Source organism: Equus quagga, chromosome 2 (assembly GCF_021613505.1).
Source record: "Equus quagga isolate Etosha38 chromosome 2, UCLA_HA_Equagga_1.0, whole genome shotgun sequence".
In the NCBI taxonomy this organism is placed as follows: Eukaryota; Metazoa; Chordata; class Mammalia; order Perissodactyla; family Equidae; genus Equus; species Equus quagga.
The window spans coordinates 14,448,118-14,462,433 of record NC_060268.1 but is presented as its reverse complement, the minus strand read 5'-3'; positions in this window follow the sequence as shown (position 1 = coordinate 14,462,433).

Genomic DNA, 14,316 nt, shown 5'->3' with positions numbered 1-14,316 from the left:
CATTCTGGTGTAAATCTGATGTGGCCTAAAACTTTCTTCCCAGAGCAGCCTGACTTACGGCCCACCAAACATGAGTTGTACACCTGCTTCAAACACTTTCCCAAAGCACAGAATGCACTCTAAAGATAGCGAGGAATGTCTTCCTCTCTCTGACGCCAAGACTAGTATTTCTTTGAATATAAGCTTTTCTTCCCAGAGAACCAAGGTCAAGTTGACCAGCTGTGTATGTGCTAAACTGCAGCAAAACATATCCTTGTGAATTTGGGGGGAAAAAATTGTATTCCTGTCATGCTTGGTGTATGTTCTTTGTTCTGAAACGGTATGTAACCGTGCTGTAAAACACGCTTCTCCAAAGTACTTTCTTCCCTGGTGGAGACAGCACTTCTAGGCTAGTCCTCAGCATTTGGCTCAATAAATATCACCCTATCCTTCTTATCTATAGATTGATTATTGATTATTTGTGCCGACAGGAAAAAAATTGGAGGGCTTATGTTACGTGATTTCAAAGCTTATTATGAATCCACAGTAATTCAGACAATGTGGTATTGGCATAAAGATAGACCTATATAGAGCAGTGAAACAGAATAGAGTTAAAAAATAGATCCACACATATATGATCATTTCATTTTCAACAAAGGTGCCAAAGCAATTCAATGGGAAAAGCATAATGTTTTGAACAAATGGTACAGGAACAAGTGGATAACCATATACAAAAAAATAACTTCTACCTTTATCTCACATCACATACAAAAATTGACAAGATGGGTCATGACCTAAGTATAAGAGCTTGAAGTATAAAACTCAGAGGAGAAAATCTTGTTGACCTTAGGTTTTGCAAACATTTCTTAAATATGACACAAAAAGAAAAAGAAAAAATTGATAAATTTGACCTCATCAAAATTAAAAACTTTTGCTTTGTTACAAAAATGAAAATGCAAGCCACAGACGGAAAGAAAATATTTGTAAAATACATACCCAACAAATTAGACAAAAGCAACCCGGTTTAAAAATGAACAGATCATTATGTTACACACCTAAAACTAATATAATGTTATATGTCAATTATATCTCAATTTTTAAAAAATGAACAGACAGATCACCAAAGAAGATACATAGATGGCAAATAAGCATAAGAAAAGGTGATCAACATCATTAGTCATCAGGGAAATGCAAATTAAAACTATAATGGGAAATCACTACACACCCAATAGAATGGCTGTAATTAAAAAGACTGACTATACCAAGTATTGTTGAGGATATGCAGCAATTGAAACTCTTAATACCCTCTGGTAAAAATGCAAAGGGGTGCAATTATTTTTGAAAACAGTTTGGCGGTTTTTTAAAAAGTTAAACAAATACCAACCATACAACCTAGCCATCCTACTCCTAGATATTTACCAAATAGAAACGAAAGCGTGTGCCCATACAAAGACTTCTACATAAACTTTTATAGCAGTGTTATTTGTAATAGCCAATAATTGGAGACAATCCAAATGTCTGTCAGCAGGGGATGGATAAACAAATTGTAGTACATCCATACAAAGTTCATACAAGAGGATACTACTCAGCAATGAAAAGGAACAAACTATCTATACATGCAACAACGTGCGTGAATCTCAAAATCAGGCGAGTAAGTGAAAGAACTCAGACAAAGAGCACATACTAGGGGCTGGCCCCATGGCTGAGTGGTTAAGTTCAAACGCTCCGCTGCAGGCAGCCCAGTGTTTCGTTGGTTCGAATCCTGGGCGCGGACATGGCACTGCTCATCAAACCACGCTGAGGCAGCGTCCCACATGCCACAATTAGAAGGACCCACAATGAAGGATATACAACTATGTACCGGGGGGCTTTGGGGAGAAAAAGGAAAAAAAATAAAATCTTTTTAAAAAAAAGAGCACATACTGTATTATTCTATTTATATAAAATTCTAGAGAATGCAAACGATAGTGACAGATCAGTGGTGGCCTGGGTGAGGGGGTGGGGAGGAAAGGATGGATTACCAAGGGGCTATTGTAGTTACCAAGGTAACTACTGGGGGTGATATGTTCAATAGCTCGATTGTGGTGATGGTTTCATGAATACATAGATATGGCAAAATTAATAAAATTGTATATTTTAATGTGTACTTTATTACACATCAGCTATACCACAGTAAAGCTATAAAAACATAAATAGGAAGCAAATCAAATCCAGCAACATATAAAAACTACAATCTGAACCTAAAACTGCTCTAAAAAGTAAAGTCTACTTTATATATACACATACATAATGTCATGTCAGGGGAGGGATTCCCGAGACCACCCCCAGGTCAATGACTGTGAAGAAGACTCACAGGGTTTCGCCAGTTCGACTCCTGGGCGCAGACATGGCACCGCTCATCAGACCACGCTGAGGCGGCATCCCACATGCTACAACTAGAAGGACCCACAACTAAGAATATACAAATATGTACCGGGGGGCTTTGGGGAGAAAAAGGAAAAAATAAAATCTAATTCAAAGGGTACACAGCAAAATCGGCAAGAAAAAAGGCACATGGCAAAGTCCAGAAGAAACCAGGGACAAGCTTCCAAGAGTCCTCTCCCAGTGGAGTCACCAGGACACACTTAATTCCCCCAGCAACCAGCTGTGACAACACATGTGAAATGTTGCCTACCAAGGAAGCTCATTAGAGACCCAGTTCCCAAGGTTTTTATTTTAGGCTGGTCACATAGTTACCTCCTATCCAGCAGGACCAAAATTCCAGACTCCCAGAAGGAAAGCAGGTGTTCAACATAAACCACATTTTTTGTACAAACAGTTTAGGCATAGTGAACCATTCTTATCAGTCAGGGTGACTAGAATTCTCCCAAAATTCTAAGTTCCCAGATGCCAGCCAACGGCCAACATTACAAGCAGGCCTTTCAAAGGACAGCAGTCAGGCCTGCTATGTTAACTCTTCTCCACACAATAATATAAACTAGCTGAATTTATCCCAGGAATTGAAAGGTAGTTAACATTTATAAAATCTATAAATAGCATTCCCTACATTGAAAGAAAAGTAATTATTTTAATAAATTATTTGATAAAATTCAATACACATTCATTATAAAACCTTTTAGCAAAACATAAATTAACCTGATAAAATATATCCACCAAATACCTACAGCAAAAAAAAATTTTTTTTTGGTGAGGAAGATTGGCCCTGAGCTAATACCTCTTGCCAACCTTCATCTTTTTGCTTGAGGAAGAGTGGCCCTGAGCTAACATCTGTGCCAATCTTCCTCTATTTTTTTTTTAATATGTGGGATGTCACCACAGCATGGCTTGATGAATGGTATAGGTCTGCACCCAGGATCAGAACCCCCAAACCCAGGCCACCAAAGCAGAGCACACCAAATTTAACCACTACACCATGTGGCCAGCCTCAAACATTATTTCTTAAAACATTAGAAGCATATCCTTTAAATCAGGAACAAGACAATAATGCGTACAATCAATGCTTCTATTCAACATTTTACTGGAGATCCCAGCCAGTCCGTAAGATAAGAGAAAGAAATAAAAGGTATAAGGATAGGAAAGGAAAAAAGAAATGTCATTAGTAAAAGCAAGCCAGGCCAGACAATCATTAAAGTTTGGGCACTCTAACTGAGACCATGATAATGATATTGCTTCACTGTACCCTAAGAAATTCAAAACTAATCTGGAGTTAGAAATGAAAACTAAGTTCAAAGTTGAAAAATCTGTGAAGGATGCTCCACTTCAAGTGAAAACTTCATCCTTATCTGACAAGCTCTACCGGAGAGACTGAGCAGTTCCACTAGCATCAACGGTGAAGGGATCATCAACAGTTCCCACCAGTGTGCAGGGACCTCAGGGTAAGGGAGGGGTTCACTGTGGCCATACGGGAACAAAAAGAATGGGTGAGCCTCCCCATTTCTCTAATTGCAGCACAACTCGTTATTTAAGTTTGTATAAAATTACTGAGGAAGATGATTTTCATGATGGTTAATGCTTGGGTGGGACCAGGAACTGTCTTTTTTTTTTTTTTTTTGGAAGATTAGCCCTGAGCTAACATCTGCCACCAATCCTCCTCTTTTTGCTGAGGAAGACTGGCACTGAGCTAACACCCGTGCCCACCTTTCTCTACTTTATATGTGGGACACCTGCCACAGCACAGCTTGACAAGTGGTACATAAGTCCACACCCAGGATTCGAACCAGTGAACCCCGAGCTGCCGAAGTGGAACGTGTGAACTTAACCACTGTGCCACCGTGCCGGCCCCAGGAACAGTCTTAAGAGGAAGCATTAGACCAGTATTAGTGACCTGACGTCAGTGAGAGAGAGGAAAATGATGAAGAACTCACAATGAGTAAAAATAAAGTTTTGTGGGGATCTTTTTTAAGTGAAGGAAAAGCCCCGGGGAAACAGAAGAACCCAGCTAAATCAAAATGTAATACTTTGGGGACACCAGTAGATGCTGCTGCTGTAGCAGCCCATAAATTAATCAGCTCACACTAAATAGGGTTTCTCTCCCTTGAGAGCCCGTAAGGAAACCATTCAAATAGTCCATTCTGCAGCTAAAAGTAGGAGGTCTAAATGGGCTCCACCAGCGGCATCAAGAAGCAGTGGCAAACAGCAGCAGCCAACTTGTGGATGTTTGTAGTAAGTCGTGGTAACTGGTACAACGTTTTACAATAATTTCAAGCCTATTCCTATAGAACACAGCATCTGCTGAAAGACAGAAATACAGTGACCTGAGAGATCCGCTTTTCTGTTTAATGATTGGGGGAAAGCTATCTCAAGCCTAGGCATCTGTATGTCTATTTAAAAAATCACTTTATATTAAATCAGTGATATAGTAAGTGCTTCTATAACGTCAGGCAATATAATTTTTTAGAAAGCTTAGATCTGAAAGTATCATGAATAGAGTAACCAATATTTTATATAGAAGTATGAGTTAGTCCGCTGCTCATCGTATGTGCCAGCCTTGGCTGTCTAGTGGTTGAGATTTGGCACTCTCACTGCATCAGCCTGGGCTCATTTCTCATCAGGGAACCTCACCACCCATCTGTCGGTTGTCATGCTGTGGTGGCTGCGTGTTGCTGTGATGCTGGCAGCTGTGCCACCTGGTATTTCAAATACTAGCAGGGTCACCCATGGTGGACAGGTTTCAGTGGAGCTTCCAGACTAAGACAGACTAGGAAGAAGGACCTAGTTACCCACTTCAAAAAAGTTGGCCCTGAGAACCCTATGAATAGCAGCGGAGCTTTGTCTGACAGAGCACCAGACAAGGAGAGGATGGTGCAAAAAAACCAGGCAGGGTTCCACTCTGCTGCCCACAGGGTCACTAGGAGTTGGAAGCCATTTGACAGAACTAACAACAAATATATATATACAATCATGAGCCGCATAACAACGCTTCAGTCAACAACAGACCACATATCAGATGGTGATCCCATTAGATTACAGTGGAGCTGAAAATTTCCCATTGCCTAGTGACTTTGTAGCATTTGTAACATTGTAGCTCAACACATTACTCACGTGTCTGTGGTGATGCTGGTGTAAACCAACCTACTGCGCTGCCAGTCATATAAAAATTCAGCACATACAATTATGTACAGTACATAACACTTGACATACACGATTATGTCACTGGCTTATGTATTTACTGTACTATACCTTTTATCGTTATTTTAGTGTACTCTACTTATAAAAAAAAGTTCGCTATAAAACAGTGTGCCATGTTATGCCAGCAGCAGCCTCATACATCTTGTGTTTACCACATCTCTTGATTGCATCATTTTCTCTTGTGCTTGATTTGATCTTTTGTTTTGTTCATCATAGCCCCTAAGTGTATAAAATCCACTGCCAACGTTGCCAGTAAGAGGCCACATCAAGTCATTGACCTGGAAACATAATTAAAAGTGATTAAGGACTACGAAGGTGGAAAATCAGTGATGGTCATTGCTCGCCAGTCAGGCATGTCCCCCTCCCCCATAGCTATGATCTTGAAGAACAAGAACAAAGTAACAGGAGCTGTTAAAGGATCTGCTTCACTGAAGGCAGCAAGACAAACAAAAATTGAAGGACCCATATCAGATACGGAGAAACTCCTAAAGACGTGGACTGAAGACCAGACACAGAAGCATATCCCACTCAGCATCGTGATGATCACGGCCAAAGCAAAAAGTTTGTTTGCGATGTTGAAAGAAGAGGCTGGATCCGACTCTCATGTTGAATTTACTGCTAGCTGGGGGTGGGGTGGGGGGGGGGGGGGTTAAATGATTCAAGAATCATTATTCATCACATAATGTGAAAGTGAGTGGTGAGTCTGTGAGTGCTGATGTGAAGGCAGCTGAGGAATTTTTGGAAACTCTGGATGAGCTGATTGTGGAGGAAAATTGCTTGCCAGAGCAAATATTCAATATGGATGAATCCTCCCTATGCTGGAAACAGATGAGTGAAAGGACTGTCATCCATAAGGAAACCAAGTCAATGCCAGGTTTCAAGGCTTCCAAAGACAGGATAATTGTCTTGCTTGGGGGCAATGTTGCAGGCTACAAATTGAAACCTTTCAACCTGGCACAGTGAGAACCCCAGCACCTGCAAGCATGTCAATAAGCACACACTGCCAGTGTACTACGGGAGCAGTAAGAAGTCATGGGTGACCCAGCTCCTCTTCCAAGATGCCCTCCTGAATCGCTGTGCCAGCAAAATAGAGAAGTGCTGTTTGGAGAATAACACACCTTTCAAGATTTTGCTTATTGTTGATAATGCTCCCACACATCTTCCTTTTATAGGTGATCTTCATCCCAGTATCAGAGTGATGTTTCTCCCTACAAACACCACCTCTTTGATCCAACCAATGGATCAAGAAGTTATAGCAGCTTTTAAGGCGTACTACCGGAGGAGGACCTTTGCCCAGGCTATTGCTGCAACTGAGGAGACACTGATGCAATTCTGGAAGGGTTACATCTATGCCTACATCAGGAACCTTGCTTGTGCTCGGGGTGATGTCACCAACGAGTGTATGAATGGCATCTGGAAGAAAACACTCAAGAGGTTCATCTATGACTTCAGTGGATTTCCTGAGGATGAGGAGGTTGCAAAAGACAACAGGGATGTGGTTGCGATGGCAAACAGTCCTAATTGGGTGTGGATGAGGACGACATTGAGGAGCTCCTGGAGGTGGTTCCTGAGGAACTGACTCATGAGGAGTTGTTGGAACTGGAACAGGAATGCAGAGCCAAAGAAGAGGCAAGAGAAAAGGAAACTGTGGGAGAAGAAAAAGAACCCTCAAGAAAATTAACAGGGAAGGGTTTAACAGAAGCTTTTGCAGCTTTTTTAATGAGCTCCTTAAAAAGTTTGAAAACGTGGACCCCAACACCAAAAGGTTTTCATTACTAGAGGGGAATGTTCATGGTGCATTATCTGCTTACAGGCAAATCTATGATGAAAAGAAGAAACAAATCAAGCAAACCACCATGGACATATTCCTGAAATGAGTGACACCTCCTCACGAAGAGCCTCAGGCAGGTCCTCCAGAAGGTGTTCCAGAAGATGGCATTGTTATCATAGGAGATGACAGCTGCATGCATGATATAGCCTCTGAAGACCTTCCAGTGGGACGAGATGTGGAGGTGGAAGAAAATGATTTTGATGATCCTGACCCTGTATAGGCCTACACTAATGTGTGCGTTCGTGTCTTAGTTTTTAACAAAAAAGTTTAAAAAGTAAAAAAAAAAAAAAAATTTAGAAATAGAAAAAAGCTTATAGAATATTAATAAAATATTTTCATATGACTGTATAATGTTTATGTTTTAAGATACGTGTTACCACAAGAGTCAAAAGGTTTAAAAAAATTAAAAAGTTTATAAAGTAAAAAGTTACAGTAAGCTAAGGTTAATTTTTTACTGAAGAAAAATTTTTTTATCAATTTAGTGTAGCCTAAATGTACAGCGTTTATCAAGTCTACAGTAGGGTACAGAAATGCCCCAGGCCTTCACATTCACTCACCACTCACTCACTGACTCACCCAGAGCAACACGGAGTCCTGCAAGCTCCATTCACGGTAAGTGCCCCACACAGATGCACCACTTTTTATCTTTTATACTTTTATACTGTATTTTTACTGTACCTATTCTCTATTTGGATATGTTTAGATGCACAAATACTTACCACTGTGTTACAATCACCTACAGTACTCAGTACAGTAATTTGCTGTACAGGTTTGTAGCCTAGGAGCAATAGGGTATACCATATAGCCTGGGTGTGTAGTACCATCTAGATTTGTTTAAGTACAATCTATGATGTGCATACAGCAAACAGATCACCTAACAACGCATTTCTCAAAATGTATCCTGTCAACACGACTGTGTGAGTATGTAGATATATAATTTCAAATCTTATTAACCATTAAAAATGAATAATGCTTAGCTTATTGTGCTTTATAAAAACACAGATGTTAACAAAAAATGCAATTCAGAATTATGATTAAAATAGGCATTCGCCTTTTTATTAAAAAGCAATTGTACCTTCAACAGCTGAATGGCTAAGCAAACTGTAATACATCTAGAAAATGGAATACTACTCAGCAATAAAAAAATAAAAAAAATACATGCAATGATTTGGATGGATCTCAAGGGCATTATGTTGAGTGAAAAAAGCCAGTCTCAAAAGGCCATATACTGTAGGAATCCATTTGGATAAAATCCTCAAAATGATGAAGTTACAGCAAATTATCAATTAACAAGGTTTAGAAATGGTGGTGGAATGCTGGGTAGGCATGAGTATAAATGAGTAGCATGAAGGAGATCTTTGTGGTGATGGGATAGTTCTGTATCTTGATTGCAGTGGTAGTTAACGTGAATCTACACATTTGATAAAATGACACAGAACTATACATGCACATCGTACCGTTGTCAGTTTCCTGATTTTGATATCGTGCTATAGTTATGTAAGAAGGAACCACTGGGAAACTGGGTGAAGATTATATGGGACGCGCTATAGTATTTTTGCAACTTCCTGGGAATCTATAGTATTTCCAAATAAAAAGTTAAGGGGAAAAAAAGAAGTAAAAAAGTAGTTGCATTTCTATACGACAAAGTTAGAACGTAATTTTTTAAAGATATCATTTAAATGAGTAATAAAAATTATTAGTTATCTAGGAATAAATTTTTTTTAAAAGATATGCAAGAGTGATATGGAAAATCACTCTTGAAAAATAAATGGAGATATCATATTCATTGATAGAAAGATGCAATACTGTAAAGATGTCAACCTCTCCAAAATGACCTAAAGATTAAATGAAATTCCAATTAAAATCTTAACAAAGTCTTATGGAAATTTACAAGTTGATTCTAAAATGTAATAGCATGACTTACCATAAAACTACAATAATTAACACAGTATGGCATTGGTTCAAAAACAAACAAATAAACCAATAAAACAGAATGGAGAGCCCAGAAGTAGATCCATGCATACACGGAAATTCGATAAGACAGAGATAGCATTATAGATGACAAGAGGATAGACTTTTCAATAAAGAGTGCTGAGTATCCACATGGAAAAAATAAATCAGTGGTGGATTAAAGAATTAAATATGAACAGAAAATTTGGAAACTTTCCAAAGAAAACAGAGAAGAATATTATTATGACCTCAGGGTAGGGATGGTGTTTTTAAACAAGACACAAGAAGTGTTAACTATAAAATAAATGACAAATTTGACTACTTTAAAGAAAGAACTTATTTTCATTAAAAGAAACCATGAGGAAGGTGAAATGAGAAGCCACAAAATGAGAGAAGATATTTGTAATATACATTACTAACAAAATATTGCTATCCAGAACATACTTCTTTATTTACAAAAAACAGTAAATGGGAAAACAGACAGTAATCAGGAAAATAGAAATTAAGATCACAATGAAAAATTGTTTTACACTCTTTAGATCAGTAAAAATTAAATCTGATAAGTATTAGAAAGAACGGAGAGTCTTATAGGACAACTGGGAGATTCTTAAATGGGATTTCTTACGTTTTCCTTGTGGGTGTGTAAACTGGTACACCTATTGTGGAAAACAATTTGGCACTATCTTGAAAACTGAACATTCCCATACACTACAACCTGCAATCACCACTCCTCAATTTAAACCCTAAGAAATTCCTGCAAATATGCATCAAGAAATATGTATAAGGATGTTCATAATTTGAACCAATATTTATAACAACAAAATAAATGAATAATAACAACCCAAATATCCATCAGCGGGAAAATAACTCTTCTCAGCGGGCAGGTTTCAGCTCAAATGTCATCTCCTTAGGGCTTCTCCAAGTTCTATTTAAATTTAAAACACACACACACTCAGTCACTCTCTTCCAGCAGCTACGCCCTTACTGTCACATTAGTTACCATCTAAAATCAATGGACTTGTTTCAAGGTCTGTCTTCTTTCCACTAGACAGTAAACAATGAAAAGAAGAACACTGTACCCCTTCTTACCTTGTATCTCTAAGCCTTGGCACAGAGTAACACTGAAAAAGAGAGGGAAGGAGAAAGAGAAATCAAAAGAGGGGGAAGGGAGAGATGGATAAGGAGAGTTCATCAAGATGTCAGACAAAAGGGGAAAAGGGAGCCAAGTTACAGAAGCTGCCCACGTGGAACAGAGCAGCTTTGTACCTGGCAGGCATGCTCATGGTGGAGGGAGGACTGGAGAAGGATAATATAACATAGAGGAAAGACCCGAGGAGAGGATCTGGAGGGTACTAGCTTAAGCTCTTACTCCCACTATTGACACGTTTCATGGGGGGTTGAGGGGGTTGGTTTTCCCATCGAAGACAGTGGAAATAAGACTCACCTTAACTGAAATGTGCATCATCATCAACTTTGCTTATTTCATAAAGGCCGACAATTGTTATGGGCTTAATTGCATCCCCCCTCAATTCCTATGTTGAAGTCCTAACTCCCAGCACCTCAGAATGTGACCATATTTGGAGATAGGGTCTTTAAGGAGGTAATTAAGGTGACATGAGGTCATGGGGTGGGCCCTAATCCACTATAACTGGTGTCTTTCTAAGAGAAGATTAAGACACAGATGGGTGCACAGAGGAAAGCCCACATGAGGACCCAGCAAGACAGCAGCCTTCTGCAAGCCAGGGAGAGGCCTCGGAAGAAACCAATCTGCTGACACCTCGATCTTGGACTTGCAGCCTCCAGAACTCTAAGAAAATAAGTTTCCATCATTTAAGCCACCCAGTCTGTGGTATTTTGTTATGGCAGCCCTAGCAAACTAACACAACAATCTAAATGAAAAGTACTTTGCCTAAAGTTGCTTTAGTCTACAGAAAAATTGTCCTGTGCTTCCACAAGTTCCATAAACCAACATCGATTAAGAGATGGTAACTATTAAGGACTATGGAAATTGCTTAATTACCCGAGCACCGATGTTGGAAAACTGCTGCCAACCTTTTGTCCTCTTACTGATCCACCGAAAGACTCAAACAAAAGCAATTTATCCATTTGGCACTGCAGGCAGAGTGCCTGGGGCCCACCAGCTTCTCCAGAGCACAGGAAAGGGTCTGAGTTCTGGGCAGAGAGGGGACAGTATTGTTTCTAAATAAGAAAATAAAACTAAGAGATGCTTACTTAAAAATTAAGAGATGTTTACTTAAATTCATAAACTTTATTTTTAATTTAAAATATACACAAATTTAAAATGCAATTTAAAATTACATTTTAAAACAACCTGATTTTTGCATTTCTGAAGAATTCCCATGTATGCACGGTTGCTGAAAAAAACCATATCAAATCATAAATGAGTCAATCATAGTCAATTAATTTCAAATACAAAAATAATCCATTCAAAAAGTTTTATAAGAGGCGTCGGCCTGGTAGTGTGGTGCTTAAGTTCGCATGCTCTGCTTCGGCAGCCCGGGGTTCATAGGTTTGGATCCCGGGTGTGAACCTACATGCCACTCATAAAGCTACACCGTAGTGGCGTCCCACATACAAAATACAGGAAGATTGGCACAGATGTTAGCTCAGGGACAATCTTCCTCAAGCAAAAAGAGGAAGATTGGCAACAGATGTTCACTCAGGGCCAATCTTCCTCACCAAAAAAGTAATAATTAAAAAATAAAGTTTTATAAGAAAAACATTCAACACTGGATATGGGTATATCTCAATATTTGATATGACACATGGCAGGCTCTACCTTTTCTCCCTCCATTCCCTAACTGCCTGTCTCCCTCATTTCCAAATCACTGGTAATAGTTCAGAGAGCCTGAGGAAGTGGTTCCTGCAAGGCACGGCTGGGGGATCATGAGAGCAAAGTTTCCAGGGGTTAGGAGGATGAGGAGCTGAGAAAAGAAGCAAGCACAAAACAGTCCCTGTATGATATACATGGAAACACAAACCACACAAACACAGATACATCCTGGACTCTCTAAAATACAAGTGAGAGATTTAACAAACAATAGATTTAATGTTGTGTGTATTTCCACATTTAGAGGCAAGTGGCTTCCAGGAGCTAAGAGCAGCTCCTGGTTTACAACCAGCAAGAAGACAGCAAACTCAGGCCAATAACCATGAGGAGGTGAATTCTGCCAACAACTTGAGGGAGCTTAGAGGTGGAATCTTCCCCAGTCAAGTCTCCAGATGAAAATGCAACCTGGCCAACAACTTGACTACAAACTTCTGAAACCCTGAGTAGAGGAAACTGCTAAGCTGCACCCAGGCTCCTGACTCACAAAAATTATGGGATGATAAATGTGTGTTATTTTACACCACTAAGTATGTGGTCATTATGTTACACAGCATATAAAACTAATGCAGTAAGCCAATCTAATCAGGAAAAAAGAACAATTAGTTTCACTGGGATCACCAAACCATAGCTCCAAGCCCACATATTTATTTAAACCCCACTTAAATATTAAATAACTTATGCTCCATTTAAAAAGGGAATTGAGACAGATTAAGGCCACATGTGGTCCTTTAAAGGTTCACATATAGCTGTTTAACAGAGAGAAGAGGAAAAATATTTACAATTACAAAATGTGAGAAAGATATGCTGAAAAGCACTACGATTGTTGAATAATCTGAATATAATCACATTGTAGATAGCCTCCTATGAAAACAAAAGAACAGAAAATATATTCAAAGCTATGCATTAAAATTCAGGTGGAAAAACTGTTGCAGCCTCTCTGCTTCAAGCCAAAACAACGTTCACCACCAGTTTCCTTAAGTGATATTTCAAAGATTGTTTTTTTAAATAAAAGGACATAATGAATAGTTACACATAGTTTTATACTTTATAATACTTAAGTATATTACAGTCTTTTCTTGAATCACTTTAAATTTTATTCCTGTTGCAACATCTGCACGGGTACCCTGGGGATTACAACTGGCCACTTAAATTTCTAACTAGCTTCAACAGTATACAAAAGTTGCTTCTATACAGTTCTGTCCCTCCCTTTTATGTTGTTCCTGCCACAAATTGCATCTTTATACATTATGATTTCCTACCTCATTTTTATTTTGAATCACGTTCTGAGTAGAACCTCAAAGTACCTTTTATTTAAAGAAAGTTTGTTTGTTTTTTAAAGATTGGCCCTGAGCTGACATCCGTTGCCAATCTTCCTCTTTTTTCTTTTTTCTTATTCCCCCAAAGCCCCCCCCGCCCGGTACATAGTTGTATATTCTAGTTGTAGGTCCTTCTAGTTCTACTATGTGGAATGTGGCCTCAGCATGGCTTGATGAGCGGCGCTAGATCTATGCCCAGGATCTGAACCAGCAAAACCCTGGGCCACTGAAGGGGAGCGTGGGAACTTAACCACTCAGCCATGGGGACCGCCACAATGTGCCTTTTTACTATCTGCTCCAGGTGATCTTTATGTATAAGACCACTGAGAACCTCCCACTGAAGTGGAGATGCGGGTACAAAGGAGGTGTAGTTGTGGGATCTGGGAAGAAAGTAAGGTTTGCAATGACAGTAAGACAAAAAGAGATCTTGCAAAGCTACAACACGGCAAACTCAAGGTTAAAATAACAGACTAGTAGTGTTACTCTGCAACGCATCATCTATCACATGTTAAAACACTGAAAAGTACACATATCGCTTCCAATCAAATAGATATCAGCATATTATAAAAATTATTAAATGTGCTATTAAGACATCAGAAATTCCCTAGAAGCAAATTCTTTATCATTTTTCTGCCTCCAGTCAATTCTTACCAACACCACACAATCACTCGTTCCAGCTCTCCTTATGTGCAGCTTTTAGAAAGCGCAGAAGGCAAAGCAGTGGGAAAGACGTTTTCTTTCTGGAGGTATATCATTCTCTG